This window comes from Hevea brasiliensis, chromosome 13 (genome assembly GCF_030052815.1).
Source record: "Hevea brasiliensis isolate MT/VB/25A 57/8 chromosome 13, ASM3005281v1, whole genome shotgun sequence".
NCBI lineage: Eukaryota > Viridiplantae > Streptophyta > Magnoliopsida > Malpighiales > Euphorbiaceae > Hevea > Hevea brasiliensis.
This window is the reverse complement of record NC_079505.1, coordinates 40,628,049-40,649,182: the sequence shown is the minus strand read 5'-3', so window position 1 is coordinate 40,649,182 and position 21,134 is coordinate 40,628,049. Positions and strand designations below refer to the sequence as shown.

Here is a 21,134-nt window from a genome sequence, read left to right as displayed (position 1 = left end):
GGGGGGTAAAATACTTTTGAGTTAGGCCCAGAATGGGCTCAAGTGCATGAGCTGTCCTATCATTCCTCGCGACGTGCTGGCTTTCAATGGGGGATTTGTCCTCACAACTCAGAGGTGCTATTACAGCTAGAGTTTCTATTTCAAACACCTCTTTACCTCACACTCCTCCTTACCTTAATTTCAAAATTCCAAATAATAAAAGCACCAAACAGCCATAAAAAATTAAAAAAAAAAAATACAGTAAACTCATTGTAAAGAGATCTAAAGTCTCCAGATCACAATATCATAGAGTAATTGGATGTCATAGTCTTATTTAAAATTAACAGTAAAAGCACCAAACACCTCAATCTCAGAATTACAAATAATAAAAAAACCAAACAACTTAATCTCAGAATTCCAAATAATAAAAGCACCAAGGTAACTAACCAGAAGCGGCGAGCTGGACCATTCTCTTTCATCATCTGACCATTCGCTGGGCTTTCGCCTTCAACCTTTTCCACTTTTTCACCACTCTGTTCAACAGGTGCGCACTCAGCATCCTGAACATGCAATCTTTCCTTATTTTTCTTGGGCTTCCTACCACGCTTCTTCCCCAACCTACTACCTCCGTCCTTCCCAGAATCACAATTTTTCACCGCTTCCCACTACTTTCTTTCCATTTCTCCTCAATTTCCACCGCCTTCTTTTCCCCAACCTCAATAATTAATTTATTATTTATAACCCCACCTCCAATTTCCTCCACATAACCTTAAATTTCCGTCCCACTCTCTTCAATTCCTTATGGTTTATCGCGGTTTACGTCGCCGATTACACTGTAGAGTTCTTGATTTTCCGAAGATTGCGTCCTGTGGCAAAACATCGCCGCCTCATGCTCCGCCTTGGATCCACAACACTCCGGGGAATTGCCGTCGGTTTCCGGCAGTTCCGTCGACATATCAAGGGTTAACTCCGGTAGCTGCCGCTTTCTACCACGTCCCATGGCTAAAGAACGGAGAACTAGAGATGACCACAGAACGAGAGATAAACTGGTGCAGAGACCAGAGAGAAATTATTTATCATAGAAAGAAATAAAATTATGTAAGAAGAAGGAAGATAGGGGTTTTGGAATGAAAACAGGTTTGGGATTTAAGACAACGAAAACAGTAGGTAGGGATCTCTTGTGGCAATTTGACATATAATCTTTTGTTCAAATGATTGCAAACATAGAATTTATTTTAAATAAATTTTAATTATGTTTTGTAAAATTAATTTTACTGTTTATAAATTAATTTAAATTGTAAAATTTAATTAAAATTTATGTAATTTAAAATTTATTTTATTCATTCTTTTAAATATTTTTATATTTTTTAATTTTTTTTATAATTGAAAGTTAATATTAATTTTTAATTTAATAATATTCTATTAATTAAGTAAAAGAATAATTATTTATAAATTAGAAAATATAATAATTTCAAAATATATCGTGCATTATTATTTAAGAAATATAACTTTTATTTTCATCTAATTGATAATTTGAAATTTTATGATGTTACAATATGAGAATTTATAAATTAAATAAAAAATTATAAATATATAATAATAGTAAAAAAATTTGAAATTAGTATAAAAACTCTATATTTCATAATTTTAGATACTTTTATGAATACATAAATTTATTAGTAGATTTAATATTTTTATTATAAACTGATAAGATTTTTATATAATAAAATAATAGATGAATACTTTTGAATTAAAGCACAATATCCTGAATCCATTGAAATTAAAAATATTAAAATTAAATTGTTATTTTAAAATATCTTTAGCGACAATTTTATTAAAGATGATTACTGTGTCACTCATACATACTAATACATTATTAATAACTTTAGTAATAAAATATCAATCGCAACGCATTTAGCGATGGATGATTAATTTTAAATTTAGATGTTGATATATAACTCTAATCAATTAATTTATTTATTTAAACTAAGTAAAAATAATAATTCTATCTTTATATCAAAATCTATTAGTAGTGTATTTAAACTTTCTTATTTTGAAATTTATGTTGCTTTAAAAAAAAAAAGGCATTTTAAAATATATTTATATTACTTTTCAAGTTATAATAGAATTATATTATAAAATAAACTTCTGTCCTTTATTTCCTTTTTTTTTTATTTTAGGATATTATTATTTTGTTTAAAATATACTGATTTTTAATAACCAATAAAATTTAGTCCTTTGTTATCATAATACAAAATAAATGGGATTAGAAATTTTAAATTTATGTAAATTCTAAAAATATTTTTATTGATATTTTATAAATAATATAAATTATTAAAAGCATTTTTTAGCAAAGACAATATCGCCCTTTATACATTTATATATATATATTAATTTTTTTGCAAAACATGTGTTGCATGTTATCATACTTGTTATAAAAACTCATAAATTAATTTTTTATATAATTTTCTATTAATTTTTTTATATATTATATAATATTATTATATTATTATAAATATTATTTTTAATTATTTAAATTAAAAATATTAATTTTAATGTCACTTCAATTAATTATATAAATAAAAATATTTATCAATTTAAAATTATTTTTTTATTCGATTATACTTTTATGAAAGTTATGTGTTATATATTAACATATAATATTAACTTAATTATAAACTTAAATGTAATATGATTTAAAATTAAAATAAATTAATAATAAATGTAAAGCACATTGAATTTAATTCATTTAGACTTTATTATTTTATTTTTTTAAAAAAGTTTGATTTGCATATATTTTATTTTAGTTTTTTATAATTTAAAATAATGCTTACATATATAATGAAATTGCATATCTAGATTAATATAAAAGAAAATTATTTGTTAAATTAAAAAATAGAATAAATTTTTAAATGAATTTTTGTTATTTTAGTACATTATCATTATAAAATTTTTATTTTTATTATATTAATATCTTGAAATTTTATATCATCATATTGTTTAATACAAAAAATTTTAAAACCTATTTATTATAGTAATTATTAAATATATTTAACAAGTATTTTTATTTTTTTTTAAATTATATATGTTATAAATACATTGTTGATTACAATATAAATATAAATTTTATCCTAATGAATATATATATATATATATATATATATATATATATATATATAAACTAAAAAAATTATAACAAAATTTTCGTAAAATAATTTATATAGCCTATTATTATAAATGCAACATATGTATTACTTATTTAAATTTTAATTTTATTAAAATTAAATTATTTTTCAAAAAAATCAGAAAAAAATATTTTTATAAAGTTTATTTCATCTTTAATTATTTCTTTATTTTGATATTTAGTATGATTAGATAAAATATGATTCTCGATTTAATTATTAATAGAAAATTAAAACTATATCAATATAATAAGATAAATTTAGTCCAGTACAATTTGACTCTTATAATATCTCTTTTATTTTGATTCTTATCTTCTTTTTTTTTCATTCAATAGAGTAACAACCATAAATACCATCATTTTCAATGCTAAAAAGAACAAAAATAGAAAAGTATAAATAACGTAATAATATAAATATAAATATAAATAAATAATATATTGTGAATATTACTCCTTTATAAATGTAAAAGGTAGTATTTTATAAGTAATATAATGCTAGCTCTATAATAATAATTTTTAAGAAATTATGCTTGTCATAGTATAAATATACATAAAAATAAATTAATTAGGTTTAAATTTAATTATTATTAATTTTTTTGCTAGTATTTATCTTTAATTAAAATTAAATAAAATTATTTTTAAATTGTTCATTTAACAAATTTTAAATTTAATAATTATCTTTGGATGATTTATATTATTTTTATTTTCATTTTTTATAAATTATAGTCATCAAAAAATTTTATTTTAATTAATATTCATAATTTATAAATATTAATATATTGTTTCCTTGCAATAAAAAAATCTTATATGGAAATTAACTTAAAAAATAATATGCAACTAATAAAATATTTTTTAATATTTATAATAAATAACTAGTTGTAAATATAAATTTGAAAAATTAGATATTAATAAAGTATTTTATTTAATATTGTAATACGATTAAATTATATTTTTATTTTTTTATTTATTACTTTTTTATTTTAGTTAATTACTTCTTAGAAAATTTTATATTTAATTGAAGTTAAGTATAAATAGGACTAAAAATTTTAAATTTATATTAACTATAAATTAAGAATTTTAAATTTATATAAACTTTAAAATTAATTTAAATAATAAAAATATAATTATAATTAATTTTAAGAATGATAGCAATTTGAGCAAAGCCATTGTTTCCCTCATTCATACATTTATATATAATAGAAAAACTTTCTATATATAATCATAATAAAATTAGTAAAAAAAATTTTAAATCACAATATTAAAACTTATAAAACTTAGGTTTATAATATAAAAAGTTTATAGATTATTTTTTACATTAATATGGTTTAATTTATCTTGATTATTAAAAAAAATTGAATTTTAAATCATTTTTAACTAAATAAAAATTAATAATAAAGATTATATTATAATTTAACATATCATTGATCTATTATAATTTAACATATCATTGAAAGGGTTTAGATAATTATGATAGAGCTTTAAATGTAACATATGGAGAGAATAATAATACATGGAATGAAATTGATATATAACAATAGGTGGGATAGATACATATAGAAAGTGATTATACATTTTAAGAGAGTGAGAGTTTTAAAGGATTTAGATAATTATGAGAGGGTTTCAAATATAGCATATTGAAAGAATAATAATACATGAAATGAAATAGATATATGATAAGAGTGGTAGATGCATATATTAAACAATGTAGAGAGAGAGAGAGATGATTACATTGGGAGAGAGTAATAATATATGCAATGAAATAGATATATAGCAATTGGAGGGAAGAAAGAGGATACATATAGAAATTAATTTTATATTAAGATAAAGAGATTGATTGTATAAGATGAGATAGAGAGAGAAGGAAAGAGAGAGAGAGATAAGGGGGGAATATATGGAGAGAGTAACAATAAAATTTTATTCATTTACTTTAATTTATCAATATTGAAAATATATTAAAAAAATCATAAATATATAAAAATATTTTTTTTATTTAACACTAAAAATATAAAATTTCCAAGTTAAAAAAAAAAAATATATATATATATATATATATACACACACACGCTGCAAGAAATTAAAAAAATAACTATGAAAATTACCAACCAAATATACTTAAATTTTGTTGGTACTCAGTGATTACTAACGAAATTTTTTTGTCCACAAATACTAGCGTAGGTAATTTTTACTAACAAAAAAAATATTGTCGCTAAATTTCTGACGAATTATTTCGTAAGTAAATTTAAATTTTTTTGTAGGTAATTTCGTAGGAGATTTTACTGTTATAAATTACCGACTATTTATCGACAAAATTTTTCGTTAGTAATTATTGACGAAAATAAATTTTCATTGCTAATTTTCTTTTAATATTTTTTTAATTTAGTCTTTGCTTTTTAATTTAATTTATTTTTAATTTAAATTAACTTTTAAATTTAATTTAATTTAAAATTTAATTTAATATAAATTTTAATTTTAAATTTTCAAATTAATTTTTTTAATTTATTTTTAATTTTTATTTTTTTTAATTTTTAAATTAAATATTAAATATTTTAACTTAAATGCAAAATTAATTTATAATTTTTTAAGATTTAATTGACTTAAAAAAATATTACTACTAGGGCCCAAAGTAGGCTCTACATATGTGGCTATGCCACAATTGCTCTATGTTGGAGAGTGGTTTTCCTTTTATAGACAAACTTATCACCCTCAAATCTATTCACAAACGATGTGAGAATTTCACAATTTTTGTGATTTACCGACGAATTACTGACTAAATATATTTCGTTGGTAATTACTGACGAAAAAAATTTTGTAGGTTTTTTTTTTAATTTTATTTTCAATTTTCTCCTTAATATTACTTACGAAAAATATTTCATAAGTAATTACCGATGAAAACAATTCATAGGTAAAATTTTTTGACCTTTCTACAATTCTTCTTCTCTATTTACTCCTTAATATTATCTATAAAATGTATTTCGTTGGTAATTACTGACGAAAACTTTTCATAGGTAAAATTTGTTTAGTTTTTTAGAATTTTTTTCTCTATTTTTTTCTTAATATTACCTATGAAAAGTTTTTCTTTGGTAATTACCAATGAAAAATTTTTCATAGGTATTTTTTTAAAATTTTATTTTCTATTTTCTCATTAATATTACCTACGAATAGCATTTCATTTGTAATTACCGACAAAAAAAATTCGTAGCTAAAATTTTTTGAGCTTTTTAGAATTTTTCTTCTCTATTTTCTCCTTAATGTTACCTACGAAAAACTTTTCGTTGGTAATTACCGATGAAAAAGTTTTCGTCAGTAAATTTTTTTTAGTTTTTTAGAATTTTTCTTCTCTATTTATTTCTTAATATTACCTATAAAAAGCTTTTCATTGGTAATTATCGATGAAAAATTTTTAGTAGGTATTTTTCTTTTAAATTTTATTTTCTATTTTCTCCTTAATATTACTTACGAAAAGCGTTTCGTTAGTAATTATCCATAAAAAAATTCGTAGCTAAAATTTTTTGAGCTTTTTAGAAATTTTCTTATCTATTTTCTCCTTAATATTACCTATGAAAAATTTTTCCTTGGTAATTACCGACAAAAAAGTTTTTGTAGGTAAAATTTTTTTAGTTTTTTTGAATTTTTCTTCTTTATTTTTTTCTTAATATTACCTACGAAAAGCTTTTTGTTGGTAATTACCAATGAAAATTTATTCGTAGGTTTTTTTTTTAATTTTATTTTCTATTTTCTCTTTAATATTACATACGAAAAGTATTTTGTTGGTAATAACCGATAAAAAAATTCGCAGGTAAAGTTTTTTGAGCTTTTTAGAAATTGTCTTCTCTATTTTCTCCTTAATATTACCTACGAAAAGCATTTTATTGGTAATAACCGACGAAAAAATTTGTAGGTATTTTTTAAAAAATTTTATTTGCTATTTTCTCCTTAATATTACCTACGAAAAGTGTTTCGTTGATTATTACATATGAAAGATTTTGTTGTTATTTTTTTTATTTGGTCGCTAATTTTGCCGCCAATGTTAAGCACCACTTTTACCTACGAAATTACACCGTCGGTAAAGTGTTCGTCAATAATTAGTCAATAATTTTATCGGTAAAAATTGATTTAAATTTTATTTTTCTTTTTCGTCGGTAAAGCATCAATATATTGTCGGTAAATTACCAACGAAATCTTGTAATTGGTAATTTTTGTAGTTATTTTTAATATTTTTTATAGTGGACATATATATGTACATATATATGTATATATACACACACAGTATAATTCTTCATATAAATTTTATGCAGTTTATATAGTTATAATGTACATACACACATGCAAATAACAAATATGAGACGTAAGGTTCAATGCTCCTTAGACTTTTCGAAATCTAAGGTTCAATTAAACCTATTTACATATAATTAATGTGTGGGGTAAAATCTTCCCAAAGCTTACCATATGACATTCTAATAGAAGAGCTTACCGTGTAAGATTACAAGAAGCAATTTATTTATAAAATATAATTAATTTAATTTTATTAAATTTTTTCTATTCTTTATAATAATTATTCAATTGCTTTCAATAATAATAAAATTATTAATTCACTAATTATAAAATATAATTAATTTAATTTCATTAAATTTTCTCTATTTTTTATTTTAAGCATTCAATTGCTTTCAATTATAATTAAATTATTACTTCTCTAATTAGAAAAATGTTTTTCTCATATTTTGATCTTAAATTTTTTCTCCTGTTTGCTTTATTTTTATTGTTCTAATTCAAGATTTATTAGTCTCAATTATAAAAAAAAATTTTATATTTCCACTGATTCCTGATATTCTATAATATTAGAAAAAGTCTGTTAAATCTTGAAAGATAGTGACTTGTGCTATAATTATTTTAAAGACAATGTAACTACACCCCAAACTAATATTTTGATTATCCATCATTTTATTATTTTTTAACAAAATTATTTTCATATTTTTGTTAATAATTATATTTTTATACAAAAATCATTTATCAACTATATTTTTATATAGTCATATAATTTCAAAGATAAATGATAAATATGATTATAACGTAAGTAAAGTTGATTCATAAAATAAGTTACAGTATCAAAATTATGTGTATATCTCTATAAAATTTATTAGATAAAAGAAACGATGATGTTCATATATTGTATATTTATTTAAAAATTTAATATATTGTATATTTATTTAAATTTTTAATTTTCATAAAATTTTTATATTTTATATAATAAATTTATGTAAAGCGATAACAATTTTTATAAATTTTTTAAAATCAATTTTTTTTATTATAACTAGTCCATTGATTTCAATTATGATAAAATTATTAATTCTCTAATTATAAAATATAATTAATTTAATTTCATTAAAATTTTCTTATTTTTTATTATAATTATTCAATTATTTTCAATTATGATAAAATTATTAATTCTCTAGTTGAAAGAAAAAAATTTTTCTTCTCATATTTTATTCTTAAATTCTTTCTCCGATTATTTTCGTTTTATTGTTTTTATTCAAGATTTATTAGTCTCAATTATAAAAAATTTATTTATATTTCTACTAATTCCTAATTTCCTATAATATTAGAACGAGTCCATTATATTTTAAAAGAGAGTAACTTGTATCAGAATTACTTTAAGGACAATGTTACTATATTTCAAACTAATATTTTGATTGTTCATCATTTTTTTTTTCAATAAAATTATTTTCCTATTTTAGTTAATAATTATATTTTTATGTAAAAATTATTTCTCAACTATATTTTTATATAGTCTTAGAATTTCAAAGATAAATGATAAATATGATTGTAATTACAAGTAAAGTTAATTAAAAAATAAGTTACAGTATCAAAATTATGAGTATGTTTTTATAAAATTTATTAGATTAATAGAAATGATGGTATACCTATATTGTATATTTATTTAAACATTTAATTTTTATGACTTTTTTCTATTTTATATTATAAATTTATGTAAAGCGATAATAATTTTTGTGGAAAAAAATTAAAAAATATATCATATTAATAGAAGAAATACTTTTAACACTTTAAAAAATATAAAAATATAGCATTTTTAAAAATAATATAATAAAATATTATTTTCAATTAATAATAATGTTATATATTTTTATTATTGTTAAATTTAAATAATTCACTTCATTATTATTAATTTAAAATAATTTTTTATTATATTAATTACAAAAAATATTATATTTATATATTATTGGAAATATTTTTTTATTAATTTAATATATTTTCTATAAAGCACTAAAAAAATAAATATCACTTTATATAAGTTTATATGATAAAATATAAAAATTTCATAATGTTTAAATTATTTTTGTGAATAAAGTATTTATTATATTTTAAACGAAGTAATCATAAAAATTATAATTAATTTATATATAAAAAGAATTAAATAAGGTATTTTAATTAAGTATACCATAAATTAATTAAAAAATTACTATCACAGTTGGAGAAAATTATTAAATTGAATTAAATAAGAAAGAAATTTGAAAAAAAATTAATTTAATAATAGTAATAATTTATTATTATTTAAATAATAATTTAAAATTAAAATTACATATTAACCCATGTATAGCATAAGCATTTACTAGTATATATATAAATCAGAAAGGTATTTTTAAGAACATGCCATGTATCAGAGCTTGTCACGTGTCACTCTTTATATATATCTCTCTTTTATGTTAATTATTATTAAATTCTTTTTTATTTTTTTTAATTATTATTATTATTTATATTATTACTTTAACATTTATGATTTAAATTTTTATTTTCTTTAAATTTTGATTTTTAAAAATTAAAATCTTTTGTAATTAAATACAACATTTAAAATTATTTATATTATTTTTTTATAAATTTATTTATGTTAAAATATTATTTACCACATGTCCCTCTATAATAATAATAATAATAATAATAATAATAATAATTTAAAATAAAAAGATAACAATAACAACAGCAGCAACAACAACAACAACAACAATAACAATAACAACAACAATAATAACAATAAAAAATAATAAAAGGCCCCTGATGGCTATTAATTTAAAAAAAAATTAGCCATTAATTTGTGATCTCACATTCTTAATGTCTATATATCTATATTTCTATATATAAAATAGGTAAGTTTTCTCTTGGTACTGCACATAAACTTTCAAATCTATTATATTTATGCTAAGTAACAATTTAAAATTGTATTTATAGATGATAATTTTTCCCTTATAGGAAAATCAGGACCTATGTTTACTTTAAAATGAAAATCAAATAGTTTAATGGAATATTTTTAAAAATATTTGCTGCAGTTGAATTTAGTATTGAATTGCTGATGATTTGCTAACCTAACATATTTAATTTCAAAATTCAATAAGTATTATTATGACTCTCTAGTTATTAGTATGACTGAAGGTTTAATTTCTTTAAATATATTTACTCTAAATTGAAATCAAGTATCATGGGATATTTGAATTTTTATGAGAAATTAATGATATAACTTTTTTTAAATATGTCTAGTTATTAAAGGTAATATATCCATTAATTTTTAAAATTTTTTTAAAATAGAAAGGTCAACATTAATTTTTTTTTATTTCCTAAAAGTTGTAATATATAATTACTATGTGACACCCCTTACTCGTCTACAGTGTAGCCGAGCAAGATGTGCCACGCAGTGTATCGGAACACCCTATTTTAATTCAATCATTTTTTTTCCTAATTTTTTTTTTTCATAGTTATGAAGTAAAATTTATGAAATATAATTTATTTAAGTCATTTATTGAAATTATAATTTATTTGAGGTTCCGAAAATTTTATAGAAAATCCGGCAGAGTACCGGCTAAAAATGGAGAAAACAGTTCTTCGGAACCTATGAAAAACACTTCCAATATTTTCAATCAATCCCAAACTCCATTTCATCAACAAAATCTCAATATGTTTTTCAACAACATTTCCATTTCTCAATCATTCATCTCATATGATAATCATGTAAAAGTCATAAATAAATATTCACTTTTTCATTCACAAACACAATTTCCACTATATACATTAATACCAAAATATATTACATAAGTTTCAATTACATATGAGAAAATAAAAGTTAGTTACAAAATACCAAAATGAAACCTAGTGTCCTACCAATGCACTGAAGATGGTGAGGTGACACGGACACTATGCAGAGCTGCAGGAGGTTTCACCCAATCTGTGGTCTACTGGGCTCTCGGTCAATATCTCCAGTACCTGCGCGTGGCAAAAGCGACGCGCTAAGCAATTCTGCTTAGTGGTGATAATACAAAATAAAATAAAATAAAATAAAAACATGTATGCAGAATGTATGTTTACATTTTTGGATAGACTTAATTTCAAATATTTATTGCAATATTATTCGATTAAAGTTTAGTAAGATTTATTAATATTGCCCGAGTAACCTATACTAGTTGACTGAACTGGATAAATGGGTAAACTGGTACTGGGTACTAAGTACCTCGGACTATCACACCATCGGTCACATAGTGTCTCCCGGTGTGCAACAAAACAACTAATAAGCTGTAATAATTATCGGGGATTAAACCCGAGCATAACAACTCAATATCATAGCCAAAGGCTATTATGTCACAGAATGGCATGAAAAGCCATGAAATATAGAATGGCATGAAGCCATATGCAGTACTACTAACAGAACCCTATTGGCATGCCAACCTATCCAAACCAATCACATTAGGCCTACTAGGGCATTTAACACTTTTTATTTATGTAATTATTTGAAATTGAATTTTTATGATTACTATTCATTTCATTGGTCAACCAAAATGTTGACTTTTGCATTGGTTATAGGTAAATTAGTTTAAATATTATCAACATACCACATTTTGTATTTTAAACTTGTTGGTATTGGTTGCCAATACCATTTCTAAGCTTAACGTTAGTTGGGCAGAATTTTCAGTTTTTATGCCTTGTGTTTACTGTTCCATTGGTCAATTTTGCAGTGGGAATTTGGCAAAATGATCAACATGAAAGTTGTTCCTTATTTTGTCTAGTTGAATTTCCTTTTTTGAATCACTCTATTTGAAGTTTTATAGCTCAAGTTATGGTCCAAAAACCATAACTGGCCAGATTGAAATTTTTCTGGACTGACCATATCTACAGTGTAGTGAACAGTGACTTCAACTCACTTGTTAGATAGGTTCTGGTCATAATTTGGGTTAGGTTTCTTCATGAAAGTTGTTGGTCTATATCTTAGCTTGTTGTGGGTAAAATTTCAGATCAATTGGACCATTCTACACTGAGTTATGGCCAAATGACTAAACACTGTTCATTTGATCATTCTGCAAAAACAGACTGCAGGTCACCCAGATTGGGGCAAGCTTTTGGTCTACTTGGTTTGGTCTTATGGGCATGGTTTCTTCAGCAAAGTTGTGCCATTATGTGTCTAGTTTCATATCCAATTGGCCAAACACCAATTGAACCTCTACAATTCAAGTTATGGCTGCCCAAACCTGCTAGACTCATGTCCAATTCTGCAGGTCACCATGGGCAGCCCACCCATACACAAATGCCAAGCCTCAACTCACTTTATTCCCTCTTGCATAGGCAATAGGTACATTTAGTGGTATCATCCAATCAGAGCACGGTTTAGGCGTTTCTGGGCCTAGATTGAGTCCATACTATGCATTGCATTTGTAAGAGTCGAGGTGACACTAATGCAGATCTGTTTGTCTTTGTTATTTTGAATAGGATATGGACCCTACATCTCAGAGGGCAGTTGAGGAGGAAGTGGAGAGTCATGCTCCACCTGCAGCAGCTGAGACTGGGGGTAGGGGAGAACCTGCTCCGCCAGCTCAAGCAGAGCCTGCTCAGCCTCCACAGGCTATGTTCCAGCAAATGGCTGAATTCTTCAGACAAATGGCTGGGGTAATGCTAGCACCACCACCACCACCACCACCACCTCCACAGCAGAAATCACACCTGGAAAGACTAAGAAAATTTAGAGCAGTGGATTTCTTTGGCAAGAGAGAAGATGATTCTATTGCAGCTGAAAATTGGTTGAACAGAATAGAAAGGGTTTTAAAACAACTCCACTGCACTCCTGAACAAAATCTAGAAGCTGTTGTATCTCTGTTACAAGATGATGCATATGAATGGTGGGATACGGTGTCCAGTGAAGTACAGCCAGAAGTAATAACTTGGGACTTCTTCCTCTCAGAATTCAAGAAGAAATATGTGGGTAGTGTATACCTGGAAGAGAGAAGAAGAGAGTTCATTAACCTGAGGCAGAGACAGCTGACAGTGGGCGAGTATGAAAAGGAATTTATCAGATTGAGCCGTTACAGGAGGGAGATAGTCCCTAATGAAGCCGAAAGGTGTAAGAGATTTGAAGAGGGATTAAATGACAATATAAAGATCATGATCACTGCCTTGGGAATCATAGACTTCACCAAGTTAGTGGAAGCTGCAATAAAAGTTGAAAAAGTAAGAATAAGTGAGCAGAATAGAAGGGAGAGACAGCAGAAGAGGGGCCCGGGTCAGTCTAGTTCATCTCCTGCACCTGGAAAGAAGTTCAAAGGTCCACCTGCACAGAGTTCAGGTCAACCACAAGGTCAGGGTCAGTCTCAGGGGCTCAGGCCACAGTTCACCCCTAGGAGAGTTCAGTCCACACCATCAGTGGGCAGCTCTCCAGGGACGGGGTTTAGGAGACCAACCCCAGCATCTTCTGCATGTCCACATTGTCTGAAATGGCATAAGGGGGAGTGTTGGAGAGTGACTGGTGCCTGCTTAAGGTGTGGGTCGACAGAGCATCAGTTGAGGAACTGTCCACGCAGAAATACTACAGCTGCTCCAACACAAGCAGACAGACCTGCTCCAACACAAGCAGACAGACCTGCTCCTGCACCACAAAGGGGTAGGAAATCTGGCAAATCTGAGGCAGTGGGACCATCACAGAGGCCTGCATCTGAGCCAGCAGAGAGGCCTGAGGGCAGACGACCTACCAGAGCCTATGCCATGAGAGCTCAGGAGGAGCAAGATGCCTCGGACATCATCAGGGGTACGTTCTCCCTCTACAATACATCTGTGCATGCATTGGCGGATCCAGGATCCACTCATTCATACATCTGCATCAATCTACCAGTAGAAAGGGGGATACTAGTAGGGGAGAGTGACCAAGACATTCTGGTCACTAATCCATTGGGCCACAGTGTAGTGGTGAACAAAGTGTACAAGGGTTGCCCGTTAAGGATTCAGGGGTATGAATTCTCGGCAGATCTAATTGAGTTGCCCTTCCATGAGTTTGATGTGATTTTGGGAATGGACTGGTTATCACGTCATCAAGCAATGGTTGATTGTAAACTGAAGAGGATTTCTTTGAAAACTCCTGAGGGTAATGAGATTACAGTTGTGGGGGAAAGGACAGATTTCTTGTCCAATGTCATCTCAGCCACAGTTGTAAGAAAACTGATGAGAAAAGGCTGTGAAGCCTACCTAGCACATATGGTGGATACTAGGCAGGCTAAGCCAGATTTGTGTAACATACCCATAGTAAAAGACTTCCCAGATGTGTTCCCTGAAGAATTGCCTGGTTTGCCACCAGAAAGGGAAGTTGAATTTGCTATTGAGATCTTTAGAAATCTGACACCCATTTCTATTGCTCCTTATAGGATGGCACCCACTGAATTGAGGGAGTTGAAAACTCAGTTGCAAGAGTTGCTTGATAAGGGGTTCATACACCCCAGTGTGTCTCTAGTGCTGTTTGTGAAAAAGAAGGAAGGGACTTTGAGGTTATGCATTGATTACCGGCAGTTGAATAAAGTGACAGTGAAGAATAAGTATCCATTGCCTAGAATTGATGATCTATTTGATCAATTGAAGGGAGCAGGAGTATTTTCAAAAATTGATCTCAGATCAGGGTATAATCAGTTGAGGGTGAAGGATGCAGATGTGCCAAAGACTGCATTCAGGACCCGGTATGGGCATTATGAGTTTCTGGTGATGCCCTTTGGCCTAACAAATGCACTAGTAGCATTCATGGACCTTATGAACCGTATCTTCCATCCATACTTAGATCAGTTCGTAGTGGTCTTTATTGATGATATTTTGGTGTATTCCAAGACCAGGGAAGAACATGATGAGCATTTGAGAATTGTTTTGCAAACCTTGAGAGAAAAAAAGTTGTATGCTAAGTTGTCCAAGTGTGACTTCTGGTTGAATGAGATTGCATTTCTTGGACACATAGTGTCCGCTGATGGGATTAGAGTGGATCCCAAGAAAATAGAAGCAGTGATGGAATGGAAGCCTCCCAGGAATACAACTGAGGTCAGAAGTTTCTTAGGGCTAGCTGGGTATTACAGAAGATTTGTGAAGGGATTTTCGTTAATAGCTGCTCCAATGACCAAGTTGTTACACAAGAATGTCAGATTTGACTAGAATGACAAGTGTCAGGCTAGTTTTGAGAAGTTAAAGTTTATGTTGACAGAGGCACCAGTATTAACACAGCCAGTGTCGGGAAAGGACTTTGTGGTTTATAGTGATGCCTCTCATAATGGGTTAGGGTGTGTTGATGCAAGAGGGGAAGGTGATCGCTTATGCTTTCAGGCAGCTAAGGCCACATGAACAGAATTACCCTACCCATGATCTAGAGCTTGCAGCAATTATCTTCGCACTGAAGATATGGAGGCACACTTATATGGTGAAAAGTGCTACATTTACACAGACCACAAAAGTCTAAAATATTTGCCAACTCAGAAGGAGCTCAACCTTAGACAAAGGCGATGGATTGAGTTCCTGAATGACTATGATTGTGTAATTGACTACCATCCTGGGAAGGCAAATGTAGTTGCTGATGCTTTGAGCAGAAAATCCATCACAGCTTTGAGATCATTGAATGCCCGTCTATCTTTGGTTCGAGATGGAGCTATTTTGGCTGAGTTGCAAGTGAGGCCAAACCTGCTACAGCAAATTTTAGATGGGCAAAAGGCAGATGAAAAGTTAATGGCTATTATGAGCAAAATCTCAGAGGGAAAAGCAACTGACTATGAGGTGAAAGCAGATGGGTATCTGTACTACAAAGGAAGAGTATGTGTACCAGATAATGGGGAATTGAAAGCCAGTATTCTGAAAGAGGCACATGCCAGTGTTTATGCTATGCACCCAGGAAGTACAAAAATGTATCATGATCTGAAGCTTCAGTATTGGTGGCCTAGTATGAAAAAGGACATAGCTGACTATGTAACTAAATGCTTGACATGTCAGCAAGTTAAGGCAGAACATCAAGTTCCATCAGGTTTGCTACAGCCTATACGCATACCTGAATGGAAATGGGATCCGGTCACCATGGATTTTGTAAGTGGTCTACCTCTCACCCAGAAGAAACATGATGCAGTATGGGTGAAAGTAGATAGATTGACGAAGTCAGCACACTTTCTGCCAGTTAGGACTGACTACTCACTGGAGAAGTTAGCAGAATTGTATATCAGTGAGATAGTTAGATTGCATGGAATTCCACTTTCCATCATATCTGATCAAGACCCAAGGTTTACATCGAGATTCTGGAAGAAGTTGCATGAGTCCTTGGGTACACAACTCCACTTCAGCACAGCTTTTCATCCTCAAACGGATGGGCAATCAGAAAGAGTAATCCAAGTAAACAATTGAAACCAATTGAACTAATACAAATATTGAAACGAAATGATAATAATAATATGAAATATATGTCAGGTCCTTGAGGATATGCTGAGGAGTTGTGTCATTGAGTTGGAGGGAAGTTGGGATAGATACCTCCCACTGGCAGAATTTGCAAACAACAATAGCTACCAAGCTAGCATCCAAATGGCCCCGTATGAAACACTGTATGGGAGAAAATGTAGAACTCCAGTGTGCTGGACTGAATTGGGCGAAGACAAACTAGTAGGGCCAGACCTGGTGAAACAGACTGAGGAGAAAGTAAAACAAATCAAAGCCAATCTGAAAGTTACCTCAGACAGACAAAAATCTTATGCCTACCTGAAGAGAAAAGAAATAGAATATGTGGTTGGCGACAAAGTGTTCCTCAAGGTGTCACCGTGGAAGAAGGTACTGAGATTTGGAAGAAAAGGTAAGTTAAGCCCTAGGTTCATTGGTCCATATGAAGTCATTGAACGTGTGGGTCCAATGGCCTATAGGCTAGCTTTACCACCAAAGCTGGACAAGATCCACAATGTGTTCCACGTATCTATGCTAAGAAGATACCGCTCAGATCCTTCAAATGTCATCTCCATGGAAGAAATTGAAGTACAACCGGATTTGACATATGAAGAAGAACCCATACGGATCCTAGCTCGGGAAGTGAAAGAGTTGAGAAATAAGCAGATCCCACTGGTGAAAGTGCTTTGGAGGCACCACAACACCGAGGAGGCAACTTGGGAAAGTGAAGAGACGATGAGGCAACAGTTCCCTCAACTGTTTGCATCAGGTAAATTTCGAGGACGAAATTTAAATTAGAGGGGAAGAGTTGTAACACCCTCTCTGTAGCAACTTCGTACATTCTACTGTTCCGGTGATCGGTGTCGGCCCGGACAGCTAGAATGTCTGGAAAAATATTTAAACTAAAGTGAGAAACTATAATTAACTCAAATATTAATTTCTAAAAATTTAGGAAAAATTTTAGAAATAAAATACAACCAAGTTAAATGAGCCGGTGCCCAAGTGATGGGTAACCTAGTAGGAAGTTGCGGTTCTCTCAACTAGGAGCCCTAGACCTAGGGGAAAATTCATAAAATAATTTTTGGGACTCCAGAGAATGGTCATTGAGGTTTCTATGGCATTAGAATACCAAGAAAATACTTAGGAAAATTTTTCAGTCGGTACAAACAATTTTGGTCTGTTAAGCCAAATGGAGGACATTTTGGTCATTTCGCCTTCAGAGGTAATTTTTGGCCGACTTGTCCAGTTAAGTAAATAATTATTATGACATAAAATGTGAATAAACATTACTAAAAAATTAAATTGAAAATGAATAGAGATGAAAAGAAAAGAAAATGAAAGAAAATACCTAATAATGACATCATATGATGTCATTAAAAACCTATCCACCAATCACAATTAAGCACCACTTAACTTAACCTATTAAAGAGGATAATTGAGACAAAAAAAAAAACAAAATCCATCTGCTCTTCCTTACCCAAAACCAGACGTCACACTCTCTCCCAAACCCATTCCTCCAAGGAAGCTTAATGGAAGCTTGAGACAACCCACCAAATCACCTTGAAACCATCACTAAAAATTGATTTTGCAACTTGAACAACCTCTAGCCAGCAAAAAGAAGAAGGAAGAAGGGAGTTTTGGAGACTTGGAAAAGTTAGAAAAAGAGGTTAGTGCCCAATTTATTCTCTCTCTCACTCAATTCATGTTTAAGGACATGATATAAGTTGAAATTGTAAGTTTAATGCATAAATTAAACTTTGAGAACTTGGAGACTTGAACAAAATTAGGGTTTGCTCATGAAATGGTATATGAACATTGTAATGGTCAATTAGTGACCATTTGAATGTGTGTGAGGAGGGAATAAAGTGAGTTGAGGCTTGGCATTTGTGTATGGGTGGGCTGCCCATGGTGACCTGCAGAATTGGACATGAGTCCAGCAGGTTTGGGCAGCCATAACTTGAATTGTAGAGGTTCAATTGATGTTTGGCCAATTGGACATGAAACTAGACACATAATGGCACAACTTTGGTGAAGAAACCATGCCCATAAGACCAAACCAAGTGGACCAAAAGCTTGCCCCAATCCGGGTGACCTGCAGTCTATTTCTGCAGAATGACCAGATGAACAGTATTTAGTCATTTGGCCATAACTCAGTGTAGAATGGTCCAATTGATCTAAAATTTTACCCACAACAAGCTGAGATATAGACCAACAACTTTCATGAAGAAACCTAACCCAAATTATGACCAGAACCTATCCAACAAGTGAGTTGAAGTCACTGTTCACTATACTGTAGATATGGTCAGTCCAGAAAAATTTCAATCCGGCCAGTTATGGTTTTTGGACCATAACTTGAGCTATAAAACTCCAAATGGAGTGATTCAAAAAAGGAAATTCAACTAGACAAAATAAGGAACGACTTTCATGTTGATCATTTTGCTAAATTCCCATTGCAAAATTGACCAATGGAACAGTAAACACAAGGCATAAAAACTGAAAATTCTGCCCAACTAACATTAAGCTTAGAAATGGTATTGACAACCAATACCAACAAGTTTAAAATACAAAATGTGGTATGTTGATAATATTTAAACTAATTTACCTATAGCCAATGCAAAAGTCAACATTTTGGTTGACCAATGAAATGAATAGTAATCATAAAAATTCAATTTCAAAGAATTACATAAATAAAAAGTGTTAAATGCCCTAGTAGGCCTAATGTGATTGGTTTGGATAGGTTGGCATGCCAATAGGGTTCTATTAGCAGTACTGCATATGGCTTCATGCCATTCTGTATTTCATGGCTTTCCATGCCATTCTGTGACATAATAGCCTTTGGCTATGATATTGAGTTGTTATGCTTGGGTTTAATCTCCGATAATTATTACAGCTTATTAGTTGTTCTGTTGCACACCGGGAGACACTATGTGACCGATGGTGTGATGGTCCAAGGTACTTAGTACCCAGTACCAGTTTACCCATTTATCCAGTCCAGTCAACTAGTATAGGTTACTCGGGCAATATTAATAAATCTTACTAAACTTTAATCGAATAATATTGCAATAAATATTTGAAATTAAGTCTATCCAAAAATGTAAACATACATTCTGCATACATGTTATTATTTTATTTTATTTTATTTTGTATTGTCACCACTAAGCAGAATTGCTTAGCGCATCGCTTTTGCCACGCGTAGGTACTGGAGACATAGCTGGGGAGTCCAGCAGACCTCATACAGGGTGAGTTTTCAGATTTGCACTCAGAGTTCAAAGTCACCTCACAAATTGCAGTGTATTGGTAGGACATTGGGCTATCTAAGTCTTTTATATTTGTAAACTTTTGTTATGTATATTATAAACTCATGTAATCATATTTTTGCTGTAATTACCTATGAGCTGTATTCAGAAATAAATATGAGTATTTCTCATTGAATTGGATGTGATATGAGATGAATGTGAATTTTGAGATACTGAATTGATTTGAGAAATTATTGAAAAATGTTGGTGGTTGACTGAGATTGAGATTATAATTATATTGGAAGTGTTTTTTACACAGGTTCAGAAGAACTGTTTTCCAATTTATAGCCGGCACTCCGCCGGATTTTCTATAAAATTTGCGGAAAAAAATTAGATTTATCAAAAATTGTAAATAAAGGAATAAAAAAGGATTAATTGAAATTGAAACATGAATTGGTGTTCCGACACACTGAGTGGCATAACTTGCTTGGCTACACTGTAGACGGGTAAGGGGTGTCACATACTAACTATAATTATCATCCATTATCATGTTCCTTAATTTTTAATTTGAAAACATCAATGATAGTAAAATTAAGACCCATGTTTATTTTGAAAGAAAATCAAAACTATTTAGTAAAATATTTTTAAACACACTGACTACAATTATATTTATATTTACCCAACACATTTAATATTTCATTAAATCGTAAAAAATTAAGAATTATTATTATTATTATTATTATTATTATTATTATTATTATTATTATTATTATTATTATAAACAAAGAATAATTTATAGTCATTAAAAAAAAACCTTATGGCCATTAAGGTCACTGATTTGAAAGTAACTGTCAACTTATTTGACTGACATTTGTGGCTAATGTTTTAGAGTTTCAATATTTTTTTAATTAAAAAATAACATTTTTTTTACTTAACAATGATTTAATGGCCTAATTAAGTATGATCTGAATTTTTTTTTGTCTCTCTGCCTATAAATAATTGATACTTTCTATCATTTGATTAAGCATTCTTTCCATAAA

At 28.8% G+C, this 21,134-nt stretch overlaps 1 protein-coding gene across 11 annotated transcripts in view; it reads right to left on the bottom strand.

Annotated features, from left to right (window-relative positions):
• LOC110650481 (uncharacterized) overlaps positions 1 to 21,134 on the bottom strand; it is a 149,179-nt gene that overhangs the window by 72,823 nt on the left and 55,222 nt on the right. For 9 of the 11 annotated variants that reach the window (XM_058131985.1, XM_058131982.1, XM_058131987.1 and 6 more), the window contains exon 1: positions 427 to 1,178. The exons of the other annotated variants lie outside the window; for them this stretch is intronic. The gene's annotated coding sequence lies outside the window, so the exon portion shown is untranslated. Of the gene's footprint in view, positions 1 to 426; positions 1,179 to 21,134 lie in introns of those variants that run through there. 11 annotated transcript variants of the gene reach the window in all.